The sequence below is a fragment of the Rhipicephalus microplus genome, unplaced genomic scaffold (assembly GCF_043290135.1).
Source record: "Rhipicephalus microplus isolate Deutch F79 unplaced genomic scaffold, USDA_Rmic scaffold_15, whole genome shotgun sequence".
Classification (NCBI taxonomy): Eukaryota; Metazoa; Arthropoda; class Arachnida; order Ixodida; family Ixodidae; genus Rhipicephalus; species Rhipicephalus microplus.
The window spans coordinates 23,796,916-23,815,249 of record NW_027464588.1 but is presented as its reverse complement, the minus strand read 5'-3'; the positions used below and the strand labels follow the sequence as shown (position 1 = coordinate 23,815,249).

Sequence of the window (18,334 nt, the reverse complement as noted above, 5' to 3'; positions counted from 1 at the left end):
GCTGTCGTAAAGCTGATTGCAAGCTCTGAAGGGATGCCTTGGAGTCACAGAACACAGCCCATTTTTGAGGTCGGGCCTCCGCAATATAAAGTATAGCAGCACGTAAGGCGGCAAGCTCCGCTGCAGTGGATGTTGTCCTATGCGACAGTTTGAGCTTTATAGTGACCTGGTACGCCGGGATGACAACAGCACCTGTGGAGCTGTCAGCCGAGACCGATCCATCGGTGTAAATGTGGGTCCTCTGGCCGTATTTTTCGTTGAGTAGCGACAATGTCACCTGTCGTAGAACCACTGTTGAATGATGGCTCTTGTTCGCAATGAAAACTAGCTGAAAATGTTCCGTTGCTGAAGAAACAAGTCGCAGGGTATATAGACAACATAAGGCTGATTGCCCTGCCGTCAACTCTGGGGAAATTCAGCGATTCAGTTATTTATGCTCGAATCTGTAAACTTATTTTTGGTAAAGGTCAATTCTAAGTCCCGGAAAATTGGGTTCAGGACCAAAAGGTCAATATGGAATGCTAATGTTGATTTAGGAGGTCGCATACAGCTAGCACTACAGTACAACATATATGCGACTCTAGTCAAATTGAATATCGCAAAATCATACGATACTGTAGTGCGTGGTATTCTGATTGACTGATTGAACTTCCTCAATTTTCTGGCATACATAGTAACACGTATTAACAAATCTCTTTCTAACGGGTTGTTTCAATATTTTAAAGGCGTCTTTTCATTTATTATTCACACACAAATTAGGGGAGTACCGTGAGGCTCAGTGCCGTTCCCGGTTCCATTTAATGTGTACTGAGCACCATTCCACGTAGCCAGGATATACGAACTTGTGTTTATGCAGACGATATCAGCTTCTCTGCAATGGCAGACGCCATTCAGACGTTATACGACCCCTGCAGTCTTATCTTAAAACCTTCGAAAAGTGGTTTGATGACAATCACTTCTTACTGAATATGAGTAAATGTGCGTTTCTTGTCTTCTCCTTGCAATACTCAGTGCACATCTCATGATGTTAACATTCTGAGAACATGCCACAGGTAGAAACTTTAGGCAATTTACAATGCGATTCGTAAATGACGGCAACACATCGAATGACGGAAAATGACGGCAACTCACCTGGGAAAGGTGTATGAGCCACTGGCATGTTGCGTAGGTTAAGCAACAACCGAATAGGCATGAGAAGAGATACAGTGGTAATGATATATCGAATGTGCATTCGTCCTATTCTGAAACTCAGTCACATGTTTTTTCTCTAGTGCTCCAGCATACAAATTCCGGCCTTTAATTCTTTTAGAAAGAGAATTGTTACGCCTACGCCATGGCCTCCCAAAGCGGTTTCTAACTGCGTTTCATACCTAAAGAATCGAGAGTTTCTTCTCTTTCGTGCAGGTTTTGTATCTTGACTGTTCAGACATTTTTAATCTATTATGCTTACGTGCAAATCCTAAATTTAGTAATGATGAAACCAAAAGTTGCGTAGTAAAGGACATCAGAAGCGGCAACGACGTTTCGATTTTTTTTATTTATCAGTTCCACGCTGTCATCCTTCTATTTTCCTTTTTTTAGGCCTAAGCGAAGGGACTACGTACACAGCGGCAAGCCTGATTTCTCACTCCTTCTCCTTTTCTTCGGTCCTTCCCGCTTTGAGAATAGCGTCAAGAATGAAAGAAGGAATCGCTTCGGCTACGTTGGGAGAAATAGTCAGGGCCACTGAAATGGTAAAAAGGCCAGATGTATTAAATATGTACCACCTAATGGATACACATCTTTGCATGGAAACCACTGCTGTTAGTTTTTCTTGAAGTTTTTAATACATCAAACTGTATCACCGTGGGATGTAGTTCAGAAATAAACAACAAATGGTCGGACTAAGCGGATTAGGCATTGACATCTGTCGCGCTAGACGAGTGCAATTGAGCACGGAATGTCAGGCGTCCGTGGCAGTGTTTTGCTTCGCTGTTTGTTTAGTGACGCATGGTTTCTACAGATAAGGAAAAAACGAGTAGCATGTCCGAAAGACAAGACCTAATAAAATTTTGATAGTGCATTTACTGCAACAGCAGTCTTTCATCATTATATAATTCAGGGCATTTCATGCTTTGCTAAAAGAAAAGACATTCCATGATTTCCTTATACAACCCCGCCACAACCTATAAGTGCCTGCTACTTAGACGGCCCATCTTCCTAGATAACCACTTCATGCAATGTTCAGCCTTAAAGCTCCAGGTTTCAGGCTTCTAGGCTGGACGCAAAAGCGGATTCAAACATACTGACGCATTGAAGCACTCTAACACGTTGCCCTTCACTTCTCTCTCTCTCTCTTCTGCTTTAATCCCCTCACCCCTTCCCCCAGTGCAGGGTAGCAAACCGGACGTGCGTCTGGTTGACCTCCCTGCCTTTCATTTCTTCTCTTCCTTCCTCCTCCTTCTATGGGTAACTGAGCCTTTTTATAGCATTCGTTTTGTTGCAAGGGCAATTATAGTTGTTGAAGTGCAACAGTACGCACCTATAAGCGAACGATAAATAGGTATATCCAAAAAACTTTTACATAATAACACCTCAGCAGTTTTAGGAAAGCTAGGAAACGGGCGGCCACATCTCACGGCTAGTTCTATTCCTGTACAGAGTGTTATGTCAAGAAACTGCCTGAAATATTGGCGATAATAATGTAGTGGTAAACTGATAAGATAATAAAAACTATAAATCAGTGTCAAAATGATATGATGCAGAAAGATATAGCATCTCGCTCTTCCGATTGAAGATTTTCATAAACGAAAATTCTTACGTTTTTTTTCGATTTAAAGATCAAACATTACAAAAAGTCATGAAAACAGCAACATTACACTTATAGGACAGATAGCTCTAATACATAAAATATCAATTTAAGTACATTTGAACAGCTGGCTGTATATTGGCGCATTGTAAGCGTGGCGCATTGGCTGCATGCTAGCGAGAGCTGCAATGACATATTCTACGCAGCGCATCCGCGTGCAGGTGTTCCTGTCCTGACCTCCCTTCATCTACATCTCGTAGTCACCTCCCTCTTCTCCTTTCTCAGGGTCTAAAGGCTGCACCGCCATTTAGGCGCTTGTGGCCGGTGCCATTCGTAGTGGTTCAGGAAACACTGCTAGTATCGCTTCAGGGCGAGAGACACGTGCGAGGGCTAGTATTACTAGAACGCCCCTTTCAGGTGAATCAAGGGATGCCAGACCGATCTTCTCTAGCAAAGTTGGCTCTAGCTCACAGCACGGCCACAAGCTGCGACACTTTCTGAAGAGTACATTGAAACACTTTTTTTCCTATATTTCCAGGTTCAAATGATCGCTGTGTGTATCGACCTCCACAGCCGGTCTTTCAATCTAGCTGTAAATATTGGTGACTCAAATTTTGTTTTTAGTGTACCTATAGGCAACAAAGAAACGAGCTAACGCAACTTGGCGTAGTACGCTGAGATTGCCCCGATTGGCGTCCATCATAAGACTTGGTAGTTTTTGGCCTAAGGCAGACTTAATCTCATATGTGTCGCTTGATGATCGAAACTTTATAGAAGTATACAACGCTTTTATAACATTTCCCAAGCCTACAGAAATCGCATTCGTGGAACATTTATAGGAATGTTTTATCTTACCTACTGCCGTAGCATACGCCATGAGAACGCACTTTCCAAGAAATCCGTCCATGTTTCCTTCTGCAAAGACGTAGATTAGAAGGTATTGTAACAAAGTCTGCCCTCTATAGTACGTGACGCACGGCAAGACGAGGGATATAATCTAGCTGTTGAGCATTCAAATTTTTCCTTCATCTGCATTACGTCGAGTATGAACAAATCATTAGGTTTGAACGTGAAGCTTTTAGGAAGCTGAGAACTTTCTTCTCAATTTTGCATTACTAGTAAAACGTCAGAAATAAAAAAAGTACGCAGCTTGCACTACCAATAAAAGGCTGGAATCATAGACACGAGTGTTTTCTTGGAAGTGGCATTTTTTTCTCGCAATACTAAGGGGGGCTAGCCATGGCTAGACTTAGCTAGACATGTCACGTGGCCACGTGTTACGTGATCTTGCAATCTTAGTCACATGGCCAGCTCTTGGGTAATTTCTGGCGAGAACATGTCACCTGAGTGAATCATAGATTGACTGAGTGAGTGAACTTTTATTAGGCCCACAAAACGTGATAAAACGCACACCAGGCTAATCCCACGACGTGGTCGTTATTTCTAGCCTGCTTGTGCGATCATGGGAACGCTCTACGGCCAGACTTTGGTCTTCAAGGGCGGGACACCACAGGAGCACGTCAGATTTTTTTTTATTGGAGGACTTAGGGACCAACGAGCCGCACTTTCAGAACATATGAGACAAAATGGCCGCCTTCCATCAAGCTGCGGAAGAGCTATATGGGTAAATGTCCGGATATATGCTATTGACGGTCACTAGATCTCTGTATGAATAAGTTTGCAGGGGCCTTAGCGTGACCGCCTGCAACCTACTTAGCTTGGATTGAGGCGGTGAAAGTCTGTTCTCTTTAAATAAAATGATTTATTGCACAATGCTGCCTGTTTTTATTCGCATGGCTAAATATTACCCGTCTTTTAGTTTAGTTTACCTGACTTTACGACACTTTTACTCAAAAACAGGGCAGTTCGTGGTAGTTTCTGTAATCCGAGATGATCAAACCTGCGCACGTGTCGTGCGAGCGAAGTAGAACTTTAAAAGGACGAAGCAAGTGAGAGCATGTTCGTCATAATGATGATAATTTTTGTTCATTCTACCCTATGCAACAAAATTCTTAAATTTCCCAAGCGTTGATAAGGTTTTCACCAAAACACACATGAAGCGTAAGTTTGAATTGGTTACACTTGAATCGGTTGCAAAACAAAGCACCAATAACTATAAATATCATCACCTACTGGAGCTGCATGAGCACCTGATTGAGAGTATTTTATTGAAAAATTATTATCGGGCATGATACTATGACACTAAGCAAGACTGTGGTCAGCATTTCCAAGTTTTGATAATTTATTTGGTCGAACTTGCAGCCGGGAAGCGGAAGCTATACAGAAAATATTACACGCTGTCATTGATACCGGCGAACAGTTCATCAGCTGTCTATAGTCTGTCAAAAGTGAAGTGCGTCGGCATTATGCATCTGCCATGGGAGATTCTAGTGTGGTCGCTAGCGGCTGCATAAACACTGGAATAACCTATAATGTTCGCGTTGTGCGAATAATCTCATCTGATGGTTCTCAGATGGTGTAGACGGTTTCGAATCATTCCGGCGCATTCGCCGCAAGAGGACAGCTCCCGTGAAATGAGATGGTAACGTAATAATAGAAAGAAACGAACATGCTTGTCAATATGCAAAAAACTAATGCCTATCGCAACAATCTGGTAGTTTTTAGGAGTGGAGCTCCTCAAGCCGGCATTCCGCCGTCGCCATTGTCGATGGGTGCAGCTCCCAGCGCCGGGCATGCGGGTTGAGCGGAAGAACCGTTGCGCGCTCCTGATGGGCGCAGGCGTGGCGGCAGGTGACGCACGAGACAGTAGCTTCGTCTTGTCACCCACACTGGTTGGTCCGTTGCTGGAGATTACGTCCTGCACCCACCGCAGACGCTCTCCCCACCGGTTGCACATCCTACTTTTATTGTGAAAGCCAGTAACGAGATCAGGTGCGTAGCCTATCATACCTCGGAATTTGTAAAAGAAGCATGCGTCCACAAGGCGCTTCCCGGAGTCACACGGAGAAAGCGCTCGTCGTCAGGCTCATTGTGGGGGAAACAAAGACCAGCGCGGATGTGAGGCATTCAAGCGGAAAATGCGCCACGCCCGGCTTTCGGCAAAACGGACAGTCAGTAGTCCAAGAAATACAGATGAACCGAGCACTTGAAGATGAAACGAAGAAGTGGGCAACCCCGCCTTTAGATGCGAGTTTACCGTCTTTTAGGGGTGAAGCTCCTTAAAGCGGCACCCGTTCGTCCCCCGTCGAAGACGTAGGACGCAATCAGTCTTACGCTTTGACTTGCAAGGTGGTGCCGGTGGGAGATTTCTTCTGTGCGTTGTTGAACAATAAAAAAATCGCAGCATGCGCGTTAATTAAAAGCCGAGTTTTTCTGTCTCTCATTTACAATTAGCAGCCATTGGCATGTACAGTGAGCACTGTCTGACAAGAAAGGGCTGCTAGGTTATTCCCGTTGGGCGTAACCGCCTTGGTTTTAAAAAGGTTTAGCGAGCGTTGGGCCGGAGTGCCATGAATACAGCGAACTAATATATACCATGAACTCAAGGTGGTTAAAGGTCGGAAGTAGACAAGAAGCGCAATCCGTAAGAAAGTGTGCGTGTACCACCTCTCGTTTAGTTCTGGGAATGTCCGCTGGGTGGGGGTACTCCTATATGTAGAATATATGATGAAAAAATGCGAGATGGTGGTACTCAAAGTGTTGACTAGACGGATAAACATACACACAGAGAGGTGCATGGACGGACGCATGGACGGCTGCATGGACGGATGGACACAGGAACGGACGCAGGGGAGGATGCATGGACGAACGCGGCGATGAACGCACAGATGAACGTGCGGACGCACGAACAGACGCACGCACGGACGGGCGGATGGACGCACGGATGGTCACACAGATGGACTCATGGACAGCGGAAGCAACTACGAATGGACGGACGGATGCTTCACCCCACTCTCCATCATTCACCCCGCGGATATGCTGCCATTTTTAGATGCATTTATAGACGCGAGTTTACCGTTTGCACTAGCGGACTGAGTTGCCGCGTATAAAAGCCTAGGAAGAAGTGATTCTTAATTGAAAGAAAAGAAGATAAAAGTGAGCCCCATAACTGTCTGCATCAGAGCGCGACACCTCAACAGTGGCTCACGAGGAAAGGGTATAAGGAGGGATTAAAAAGGGTAGATTGAGAAGTAAAGATAAGTCAGAGAAAATTGGGGACACGTTCGAAGGAGTCCGAGGACGGGGTACCACTGAGCGAGAGCTTCACGGCGTCAGGAGATGGCGGAGGGCGAGCCGGTCGGCCAGAGCTGCGCTGTCGTCGCAAATCGCTGAGGCAGACCCGTTCGACACGGAATTCAGTGAGCGAGTCCCACAACTCCAAGGTGAAAGAACAATCTAATCTAACAGTTTAATCAGTGGTATTCGCAAGGAGGCAAAACGTGAACTCGCAGTCAAGGCAGTCCAGGAAGCGTTCTGCACAGCGGACAACCAAGCCGAGCTTGAAATATGCGGGGCATGGAGTGCTAAATGCTAAATGGTGGCACAACGTGCCACCATTTAGCATAATGAACAGCTTTTTCCATCCGCCGACACCGCATTATTTTCCAAGGCTAAATATTGTAGATGAAAGACTTCTCTTACCCCGAATACTTTTCATATATATTTGTAGGGAGAGGGGTGTTCAGAATTAGAATTGAAAAAAAAGTGATTACCACAACTGTCTGCAGCTAAGTGCGATGCCTCAGCAGTTGTTCGCAGGGGAAAGGGGATGAGGCATAATAGGCTAGAGTTGAGAGAGCCAAAGGGAAGAACAAAGTGAGAAAAAAGATCGAGAAAAAACAAAAGAAAGGGGGAGATAAGTGGCACTCCCATATCCTCCACCGAAATCGCGTGGCGCGAATTCTTCAAAATCGCTCACGCAGTCCACTGCTTTCAACAGAGTCCAGCACTGGAAAAAGAGAGCGTTTGATTTGTCCGCGGCGACTATTTGGGAACAAAAGATGCTCAAATGTGGTCCAAAGCAGGTCGAGAGCTCCATACACAGCGAGCATAAGTTCTCCGTTCGCGTCACCAGCCGGACAATAAAGCAACAGATGGTCCATATATAGTCCCCAGATTGCCGAAGTCTCTGCAATATGTACTGTCAAGCCCAGAGTGTCATTGTCTTCGCTTTGCGGTGTGACTGGCCGATTGTGGTGCGGAGGCAGAGAAGGAAACCGTGGTCACTTCTCAGTAATCCCTTGAGAGGGAGCCGCCTTTTCAAGCTTCGAGGACAATACGGTGTGACAGAAGAGTGCGTCGACAGGCCGTTGGATGTTCAAAATACCCGCAGTGACTTTCTGCGTAACCTGTCTAATTACGTTGACGTGTACGTAAACATCAGGCAGTTTCACATTTCTAGTGAAATTTCGTGCTCGGGACTTTCCAATCAAGCCCCCCCACCCCAAGATACTCCTGCACAAGCAAAAGGCAGCCTTATAAAAAAAACATCAATTGAAACAAAAATATTTGATTAAAATACATTTATCAAGCAGTTTTTAAACGCACATTCTCGTTTGCGACTGATTTCTAACGAGCTTCGCTTATTGTTTCAATGCGTAAAAAAAAACTAGTTCTTTTATATTTTCTGAGTGCTTCTCGCGTAATATACTAATTAAACTAAATCCTAAAGAGCTGCCTTTGATTTCGCACAGAAAGAACTAACATCAAAAAATTTTCGCCATCAATATAGTGAATGCATGATTTTAACAACATTGCCGTATATTTAGGAATATTTAGAATAGAATCAGCTATAAGAAAAGAATACGTGCCTACACTAAGAATCTGTATTGTTTTAACTTGGCAACGGTGTTTCATATAACTGATTGAACGCACATTGAGGAGGTGAAATCTAAGGAGCGTTTCAAAAGTTATTTTTTTAATTTCTTAGGGTGTATTTCTTAAGTCTTCGCCTTTGCGTACTGAATGAACATTCCATGTCCAAACGTGGCTTGCATCACTGTTTCATATAGCTGGTAAACTCCTGCAGGTTCATATGCCATTAGCGAGAAAAAAATACATATCTACTATATGACAGTAGCTCACTAACCATTCGCAAGAGTCATTTCACTTCATATATTACAAGTGCAGAAGTTATCATAGCCCAACTTCAAAGGGTCCTTCGTTTGGACAAACTTGGAGTAAGATGTAAGATAATAATTTATGAATTTATTCTAAAAATGTTGGAATATGTGCTGTACTTTTTTTCAGCCTAACTTACACAGTCTGTACAGCTAAAGAAAATCAGCTAATCACATAAGGTTTCTCACCGGGAAAATGCAAGAACTTCTGCCAGATATTTTTTTTTAATATTAAGCGCCTTTGTATTCACTGGTATGAATGTTTATGTTGAACTATATGTGTCAAGATATGACACTTGAACGAGCATCGAAAATAATTGTTGTGAATACAATCTCGGCTTCCTAATCGAGGCCACTGGCTGTCATGCACCAATAATAACACACATCACAGCAAAAACGGAAAACATGCTCTGACTGATTCAGCGAGTCTTGGGTCGCAAGGGAAGCCTTGCAGAGGCCAAGCTTCTGCGCATATACCACACGTTCCTGATTAGCTAGATCAATTACGTCGCCTCTGCCCACAACTTGATGAAGGAGGTAAAGATAAAGCTAAACACGCTCATGCGAAAAGCATTAAACAAGTCCTCGGTGTACCTCAAAACCCAAGTACTTTCCGTTTCGACCAACTAGGCATGCACAACAACATCGACGAAGTGATCAAGGCCAAGACCACGACCCAAGTGATTCATCTCTCCTACTCCAAGGTAGGCCGTCAACTTCTAAGCGAGGTAGTCATGTCTCTACATCCCTACCTTGAATGTGCAGTAACCCTCCACAAAGCCCTTTTCGCGAAATGTTCAACCACAACACAACAAAGGCGGACGCCTGACGCGTGCTGACGCGATCCTCAACCGTACCGCTGCGAATCGCAACCCTACCGTCTTCGTCGATGCTGCGCAATGCAATAACTCCTTCACTAGCGGTAGTAGGTGGCGACGGATCCCTACGCTCAGCCACCTCGGTTAGGCTAGCAACGAGCGCCATAGCCGAGCAGTTTGCTATAGCCCTAGCGATGGTCGACCCATCAAACACCCATGTCTTCAAAGACTCTCGCGCCGCCATTCGGATTTATGAAAGCAGCAACATCGCTCGGGAAGCAGCCCACATTTTACAAACACGCAAATGCATGGGCTAGCACTACCTCTCTTGGTTTCCTGGCCACATGGGCAAAAAGGTCCACCCACAGAAACTCAACCTCAACGAAATGGCTCATGATCGAGCGCGAGAACTGACCCGCCACGACGATCAATCAGCCACTGAAGAGCTGGGCCCAGACGTTTAGTTTAATGATCCTTTACTCACCCTTCACTAACTTACCTCCTATTAACAAAACGATAGAAGCCAATACCCTTTACCGCTTGAAAAGATCGAACACGCGCAATAGGTAGCTTTTCGCCTGCTACGAACGAGATCATACCAATCTCGGGACCGACTCGGCCATTTCAACTCAGACATAGATTCACAATGCTTACACTGCTCAGAAGTGTACTGTTCACTCGAACACATGCTCTGGCAATGTCCCGCGTTACCTCGGAGCCTCTCACCAGTGAGTCCGACTGGGAGGAGGCACTCAGGAGCCCCAGTCTCAGAAACCAACAAAAGGCGTCCAGAGCGCCCAAGAACTGGCGGAACACCACCACGTTTTCGTCTCGACTCTGGCGTTGCCTACGGTAGCGGCTGCTAGAATGTCCCTCGTGGACACCGTGGTGGCTTAAACTCCTGAGGACCATTTATTAAAGTTTTTGACTGACTGACTTTCTGTGAACACAAAAATATCAATTTTCCGATCGTGTGAAAGGAATACGAGCATCATCTATCAATCTACTTGATATATTCTTTCGCCCTGGTTAGTAATACAGGAGAGCTAAGAAATCTTGTCTGCAACTGTTGAAACTCTACTTGGTGATCTTACAAGTTCTCTTTTACTTTGTGGATCAAATGAAACATATGGTTGATCAAGTATATGGGTGGCACATACTCATTCAATAATAGAGTGAGATACCATGAGAATTGTGTTCGACTTACCACTGAACTCTTCTCTAGAAAGCTTTACGATGACACGAGCGCTGCGCTGCTACTGAAAATACAGATTTGGGGCATCCCTTTTAAAAGGGAGCCGGGAGATTTCCAAATAAACACGATTGCTTCATTTAAAGATGAAGAGTCAAAGAACTAAAATTGAATTTCAGTAGCTAACGGTTGTTGCACGTGCATTTTTTCTTGACAATAACATAATGAAAAATGAATTGTTATGCCGCCACACCTGTGAATAAATCAATAATAAAGAAGGAGGTTATTTCTTGTTTCTTTGTTTTTCTTTCGACTATGCGATGTACAAGTAAACAACAGGACGTTGATTTTTTTAGCTGTCAAGATGGTATTATGCTCTGGGATATCTTTCAGCTAATTCTGAAGAGAAAATTATCCCAGTCACGCATGCAAGGCTATCATGCCGAGCCGGCCATTTCTTCAAAAACACAATTTATTCTAATGGCTATTCTCATAAAGGATGTTATGGTGAATAAGTCGTTTGACCAGACTGGTCGAACGACTAATCCACCATAATTGGGTTTACGGCTCGACCTCTAAATGTTTTCTCCAATAAAAAAAAGCTTAAACAACGTTCGCGCTTGAGTGCTCTGCTTTGCTATCGGGGGACTGCTTTCTTGTAATATTGATTTAGTGCTTATATACGTAGATTGAGCGTACTTCTGTTACATACAATTCGTGCCATTTCCCTGAGCAATCTATTACACATTTCAATAAATACCACGAAGACAATAAAAAAAGGTGGTAGTTGGGCTCTGTGGGGGATCACTTTTTTGCCACGCAGAAAATCTGGGCGCAGCATTTATATTTGTTTATATATATTTAATTTTTCGTTCACGGACAATGCTAACTTTTCAGTCACAATCGATGAGGCTGAAGCGTAATCCGACATCAGACTTTCTGCATAACGGGTTCTGAACTCTCTCAAGTAAAAAATTATGTCGAGTGAATTGAGGCAAGTGTAGCTTCTTGTCCATACAAATGAATTCGCTTCCTTGGTTACATACAGCAGTGCTTGGCCGTCGTGTATCTCCCACATCTTGAAATTACCAAGGGTTTCAAACGCTGCAGCAGCTTTTCAAGAAACATTGCAGCGTTTAAAGCGTAAAGTACACAGGGCAATGTACATTTCAATCCACAAAACAATAACACAATCAAAATCAACTAACCACAAGTCACCTATTCCCAGAACACTGATTTATTGTTGAAGCCTTGTCATTGGTTCATCTTTCCGTCAAGCACGTGGCCAACCAACCGACTAATTACATTCATACAGGAGCAATAGAACGCCACGCTAAAGACCTGAGCAGAAGTTTTTCTGACTGAGTAATAAAGTGCGTCGAGTTGCATTCTTGGATGCTTACGTGAAAAATACGTAGAACTTTTCAACTATTCGGCTACTTTATACATTACAGAATTATTCGAGCACCTATAGGCATGGTTAAGAAGGCATGCGCAATGAGGTTGGATAGTTCAGGGGAAAAAACGAAACTAAAAGGGAGAGATGAGAAAAAACAAACTGCACGTCAGAATTTTTCTCTAGCCACCACTTGAACTGCAGCGTAAAGAGTAAACTGATGTACGCTCTTCCACTGCGAGTCATATGAAGAATGTTATTTTGTTATTTTTTTCATGAAGACCTCGCTCAAGTTAAATGGCATGTCCACCTACATTGAGCCATCTTCTGATATTCATCGCATTACTGTGTATGGCAGGGCATATCGACCAAAAACGCGATTGTTTGATTTCCTTACTGAAAGATTACTCGCATTCTGAGGAGTAAAAGCATTTGTTAACAAGCAAGTGAGAATTCTCAGGGCCATTTACAAATGGCGCCAATGACCAGGCCTACTAACCAATATGACGGCTTATTTGCATCGTGGTTACGCTGTGTATGCATTTTCATTGCAAAGCATTTCTCAGCGAACTTCGGTGACATCAAGCGTATCTATCTATCTATCTATCTATCTATCTATTATTTTTCTATCTATCTATCTATCTATCTATCTATCTATCTATCTATGACTTTCAGTTCTCCTGGCCGTTTCGTTAGTGGTATCAATACCAAATTCAGTATGGCATACCATGACTGTATGACGAGTATAATTGACTGGTCACAAGAATATATATGTCATGAATGTCATGATTTACATTTCATGGCCTTGCTGCTTTTGCGGTGGTTTCCTTCTTATGGTATGTTGAAAACTGGTATAGTATGACATGACTGCATGGTGAACACAAGTGACAAACCACGACGTGGAAATCATGACATGCACGTTATGTAAGTCATGAATCATGACTACACACCCCTCTCAAGGTGCGCTCACGGCCGTTTCGCTAGCTTTACATGTACCAAATTGCGTATTACAGATGGTGAATGGATGACGAAGGTATATGACATGTGCAAACTTGATAATCATGAGCTGCGTGTCATGTAACAACATGACCAAATGCTACGCTCGTGATGCACTCGCGTGCGTTTCACTAGCTTCACATGTACCGAATTCAGTATTACTTCACGTGAACGGAAGACGAAGGTATGTGACTAGTGCAAACATGTTGATCAAGAGATGCGTGTCATGTAACAACAAGACTACATGAAACACTGTAGGTGCCAATATACTTCGATGTGACCTGGTGCGCGTGCGCGCCGGCGTTTGTTTTGTGCGTCACGCCAGCAATTCCACGTCAGGCGCCGATCTGCGTGCCATATACTCGCAGGCGTGCGCCACGCTCCGTTGCTTGGACGCATGCGCGCTTCAGCGTGCCGGTGTCCCTCCATCACAAAGAGAGCGAGACGCAGTGTCATCTGGGTAATGTCATCGACGCGAAATAGCAATGGTAAACAAAGGACGAACCTTTGCATGACCTTATCACTGACCGAAAAAGATATCTTTATCTTAAAAGCAGCCATGTCAAACATTGCAAAACAGGTATCCCCAATAGACAAGCTAGCCGTTTCAAAAGAGTTTGTTTGGACAACAGGAAATTCACTCGCAACTGTGACCAGCTCTTAAAGCATTAACCGAAGAACAGTATCCTTCCCAAATACTCGACGATGCTTTCTGGCGGACTAGTTGTATTGACCATTAAAAGCTCATCAATAAGGACAAGCGATTAGCGCCGCCTTGTCGAACCAACCTCGCTTTAACGGATTCCGCATCTATTCTTAACGTGTCGCATATACTCAGAAATCAAAACAACTTATTGGCCAGAGTGATTGACTTAAGCACATTTTTACTGAATCACTGCGATTTGTATATCGGAGATCAAGGAACTTGCGTGACACTTTAACTTCTTCCAAGACTAGATTCATTGCTCCTGTTGGTTGTCACCCGTGTAACAAACCATGATGTAAAGTTTGCGCGCAGATGACCAATTCGGCTGTTGCTAAAAGCACGGCACATAACGTTTCACTTAAGCTTAACGGGGACTTGAACTGCGATAGCAGCATAATCATTTACTTACTTAAGTTCTCAATCTGCCACATGCAATACATCGGTCCAACCGAAACATCCTTTCGTATCCCTTTCAACAACCACAAATCACTCGTGGATAGTTTCCCACATCTCTCTCAATGTCCAAGCATGTTTATCTACCAGGTCAGTCTTTTGACAAGATTATGGTAACGCTATTGGAATCAGGCTTCGAATCGCCCCATGATCGCGACGTTCGAGAATCTTCCTTCAACCATAAAATCAATAGTGTGTTATCTGGCATTACTAATGTGTGGGCAAAGTGTGATGCCTTTCTACGGTGCCCTGACGTCCGCATTTTTGCAAAATATATAAAAAAACATCCCTGGTGTATTCTTTAATTTATCAGATATATTTGATTTTATGCATGATAATCGTCGTCAATGGTCATTGTAAAACATGCATTTTTGTGCCCATGATTTTGTCTTTGTATTACAATTTATTGGTAGCTTAAAATTTGTTTGCTTTAAAACGTGGTTGGTTTCAAATTTTCGGAACACTCATATGCTGATCGCACGTATTTTGTACTCACGTGTCCATGCCTGCCGTTAAAAGCGGACGTACACTCGTATTTCTGTTCACGCTGACGGAGGCCCGGCTATGGCCGAAAGGTAGATTACAAAAAGGATCCAATATTCGTAAGTCTGCTTCTTTAATAAATGCGAAACCTTTCTTAGCAAACTTCCGCGACTTGGAGCATATCTATCTATCTATCTATCTATCTATTTATCTATCTATCCAACTATCTATCTATCTATCTATCTATCTATCTATCTATCTATCTGTCTATCTATCTATCTATCTATCTATCTATCTATCTATCTATCTATCTATCTAGCCGCCTACGAATTTAAGCTCTCCTAACCGTTTCAATAATGGTAACGATACCAAACTTGGTATGGCATATTATGACTATAATAAGAACATATTAGACAAGTCAGAACATGAAAATCATGATATATAAGCCATGAATGTCATAATTTACATTTTATGGTGCCGCAGCAATTGTGGATGTTCCGTTCACGCGGCATGATGCAAAACTGGTATTATATGACATTATTACATGGCTAGCACAAGCGACAGACCCTAATATGAAAATCATGACATGCGTATTATGCAACAACATGAATACATGCAACGCTCATGATGCGTTCGCGGCCATTTAGCTCGCGTGACACATACCAAATTTGGTATTACGGTACGTGAATGGTTGCCAAAGATATGTGACTGGTAAAACATGTTATTCATGATATGCGTGTCTTGTAACAATATTACTGCATGCAAAAATCATCATGCGTTGACGGCAGTTTCGCTAGCTTCACTTATACCAAGTTTGGTATTACGAGAGGGGAATGGAAGACGAAGTTTTGATACTGTTGCAAACATGTTAAAAATGAGATGCGTGTCATGTAACAACATGACTGCATGCTACGCTCATGATGCGCTCGCGGCCGTTTCACTAGCTTCACATGTATAGTAAAACTCAACCTTCTACTTACTCCTTGTATTCCCTTGAGCATCGCTCTCTCAGCTGCGTAGCAGCTGTTGCTATCGAAGGGAGTGGAAGGTTGGCTGCATGGTGTCTGTCTTGTCTTTTCGCGGCTGCTGCTGCTTGCGAAGGTTGGAGACCAGTGTCTTTCAATACGTTGCAACAACACGACTTTGTGTACAGGAACCTACGTACAAATTTACAAGACTCTTCAACCTTGGAACCGTCGCATGTTTTCTAGGCAGAGCCGCTGGTGCAGAGCACTGTTTTCTGCAACCAGAACGACCATGAGGTAACGGGAGACCGGTTTTAACCCCTTGGTTGCCCCTCCCAATTCTCTTCGCGGCCAACCAAAAGAATTCACTCCGTTTATTATACAGACTGAAGACAGTTGTTGCCGGCCTCTCCTCTCGCTCTCTTAAGCACTCGACCTCTCGGTCTGAGAGAGAGAGATGAAAGGACCGGCCTACAAAAGACGTTCCGCGAACTATGCAAACGCACACGATGGTGGCGCCGTTCCGCTGCGGGCCCATGCCATTACTTCGAGATGACTACGCTGTCGAGCGTGACAGCCGTCCCGGGAACTCCAGTACAGATGGATGGGTGTCGATATACCGGATATTCTCACGTCACCCGCTGGCACTCTGCTGGCCGAGGACCGTCTAGCTGGTTTTTAAAAGCGGTGACCAACGGCGGTCTTCTTACTAAACGGGTGTCCTTACGCTGGGATTATCGTCTCCTGAGGAACGGCTCTGTGGGAAGCGCACCCTTTTGCGACAAAGAAGACTCACTCCCCTAGCCTGCAACGCCAGACCTCACATGTACCAAACTCGATATTACGCAACGCGAATGGACGACATAGGTAAATGAAACATCAAAGCATGATAATCACGAGATGCGTGTCATTTAACAACATGACTACATGCCACACTCATGATGCGCTCGCGGCAGTTTCACTAGCTTCGCACATACCAAATTTGGTATTACGTGTGTCAATGTATGACGAAAGTCTGCGACTGGTGCAAACATAATAAACATGAGATGCGTGTTATGTCAGAATATGACTACATGCCACAGTCAAGGCGCCAATACATTTCGACGAGACGCGGTGCGCGTGCTCAGTGGCATTCATTTCGTTGTGTGATGCCGGCGTTGCCACGCCAGGCAATGGTCCTGCCATATACTCGCATGCGTGCGCCGCGTTGGGTTGCTTTGGCGCATGCGCATTTCAGCGCGTCCGATGTCCCTCCGTCACGAAAAGAGGGAGACGCACTTTTGTCTGGGCAACATCAGCGCGAAATGCTGCATGTTGCATTTCGCACCGGTTGTGGTCGCGCTGCGCCGACGGCAGCGGGTCATGCCTGGCGTCAGACTATAGAGTGCTCGCGTTTTGCTAACGTAGCGTCGATGTGTCCAGCGTGCACGCGCGTTAGCGCTACATTGCAGTATATTGGCCCTTCATGATGTGCTCGCTGTCGTTTTGCTCCACATATACCAAATTTTGTGTCACGTGACGTCAATAGATGACGGAATATATGACTGGTGAAAACATACTAATCCTGACACACGTTTCACATATGAACACGACCACATACCACGCATTAATGTTGTGTCAAAACACGTAAAAAACGAGCCCTTCGGTGTACACTTCTTTCACTTGTTCATTGACGAGGGTCTCGTACTGGCAGACTTGGTGCCGTTAGGTTGTATACGATGGGCTATTGGTCAGCTTTCAGCTCGTAATAAGTTCACGTGCTACGTTACGCCATACAGGCTCATAAAAAGAGGGTGTTGCACTCGCCGCCATGGCTACAGGTGGCGCTGGCTTAAACTCCCACGTTTAAATTCACATATAAACCCAATAAAGTGGCTGGGGGGCATAGCCGTCGTGATAGCTCAGTTGTAGAGCATCTAACTCATTAAACGAAGGTCGTAGGTTTGATTCCTGTTGACGGCAAGTTATTTTTAACCCACTTCTCTTTCTTTCTATTTACAATACATTTGTTCTAATAACTTCCCCTATACATTCCTTGGTATTATTGTCTGTTAGATCTCAATAATATCGTGGGCGTCCCAATCAATGCTATGGCCATGACGTCTGCGAGTTCATTCATGCCTTCTTCGCGCAAACACGTACACGCACAAGGAAAAGAGGCAAACAACATGGGCGCAAACTCACAACTGGTTTATGGTAAACCAGTTGTGAGTTTGCACGTGCCTTTATGGTAAAGGCACGTGCAACATTCCGTCTGCAGATGCGTGAACTCTTCAATTTTTGTTGTGTAGTGGTTCTTATCTTGACGTGGCACTGAATAAGATTTCTTTAGGTTATCGCGGTTGTTCCTGAATCCACCGATGGTGGGGCGTGTGGGCTACGTGAAGATATAAGTACAGTTCGTTGTTCAAAATAAACCAGTTGTGAGTTTGCGCCCATGTTGTTTGCCTCTTTTCT

General features: G+C 44.2%; 1 long non-coding RNA gene across 1 annotated transcript; it reads right to left on the bottom strand.

The window, feature by feature from the left end:
* Nucleotides 1-1,566: 1,566 nt before the first annotated feature.
* LOC142784654 (uncharacterized) lies at nt 1,567-10,976 on the bottom strand. The gene is made up of 3 exons (XR_012888712.1): nt 10,894-10,976; nt 3,644-3,703; nt 1,567-1,725 (listed from the first exon to the last, which is right to left on the bottom strand). It is a non-coding gene; the product is annotated as an uncharacterized LOC142784654 (long non-coding RNA).
* Between the last annotated feature and the right edge of the window lie 7,358 nt (nt 10,977-18,334).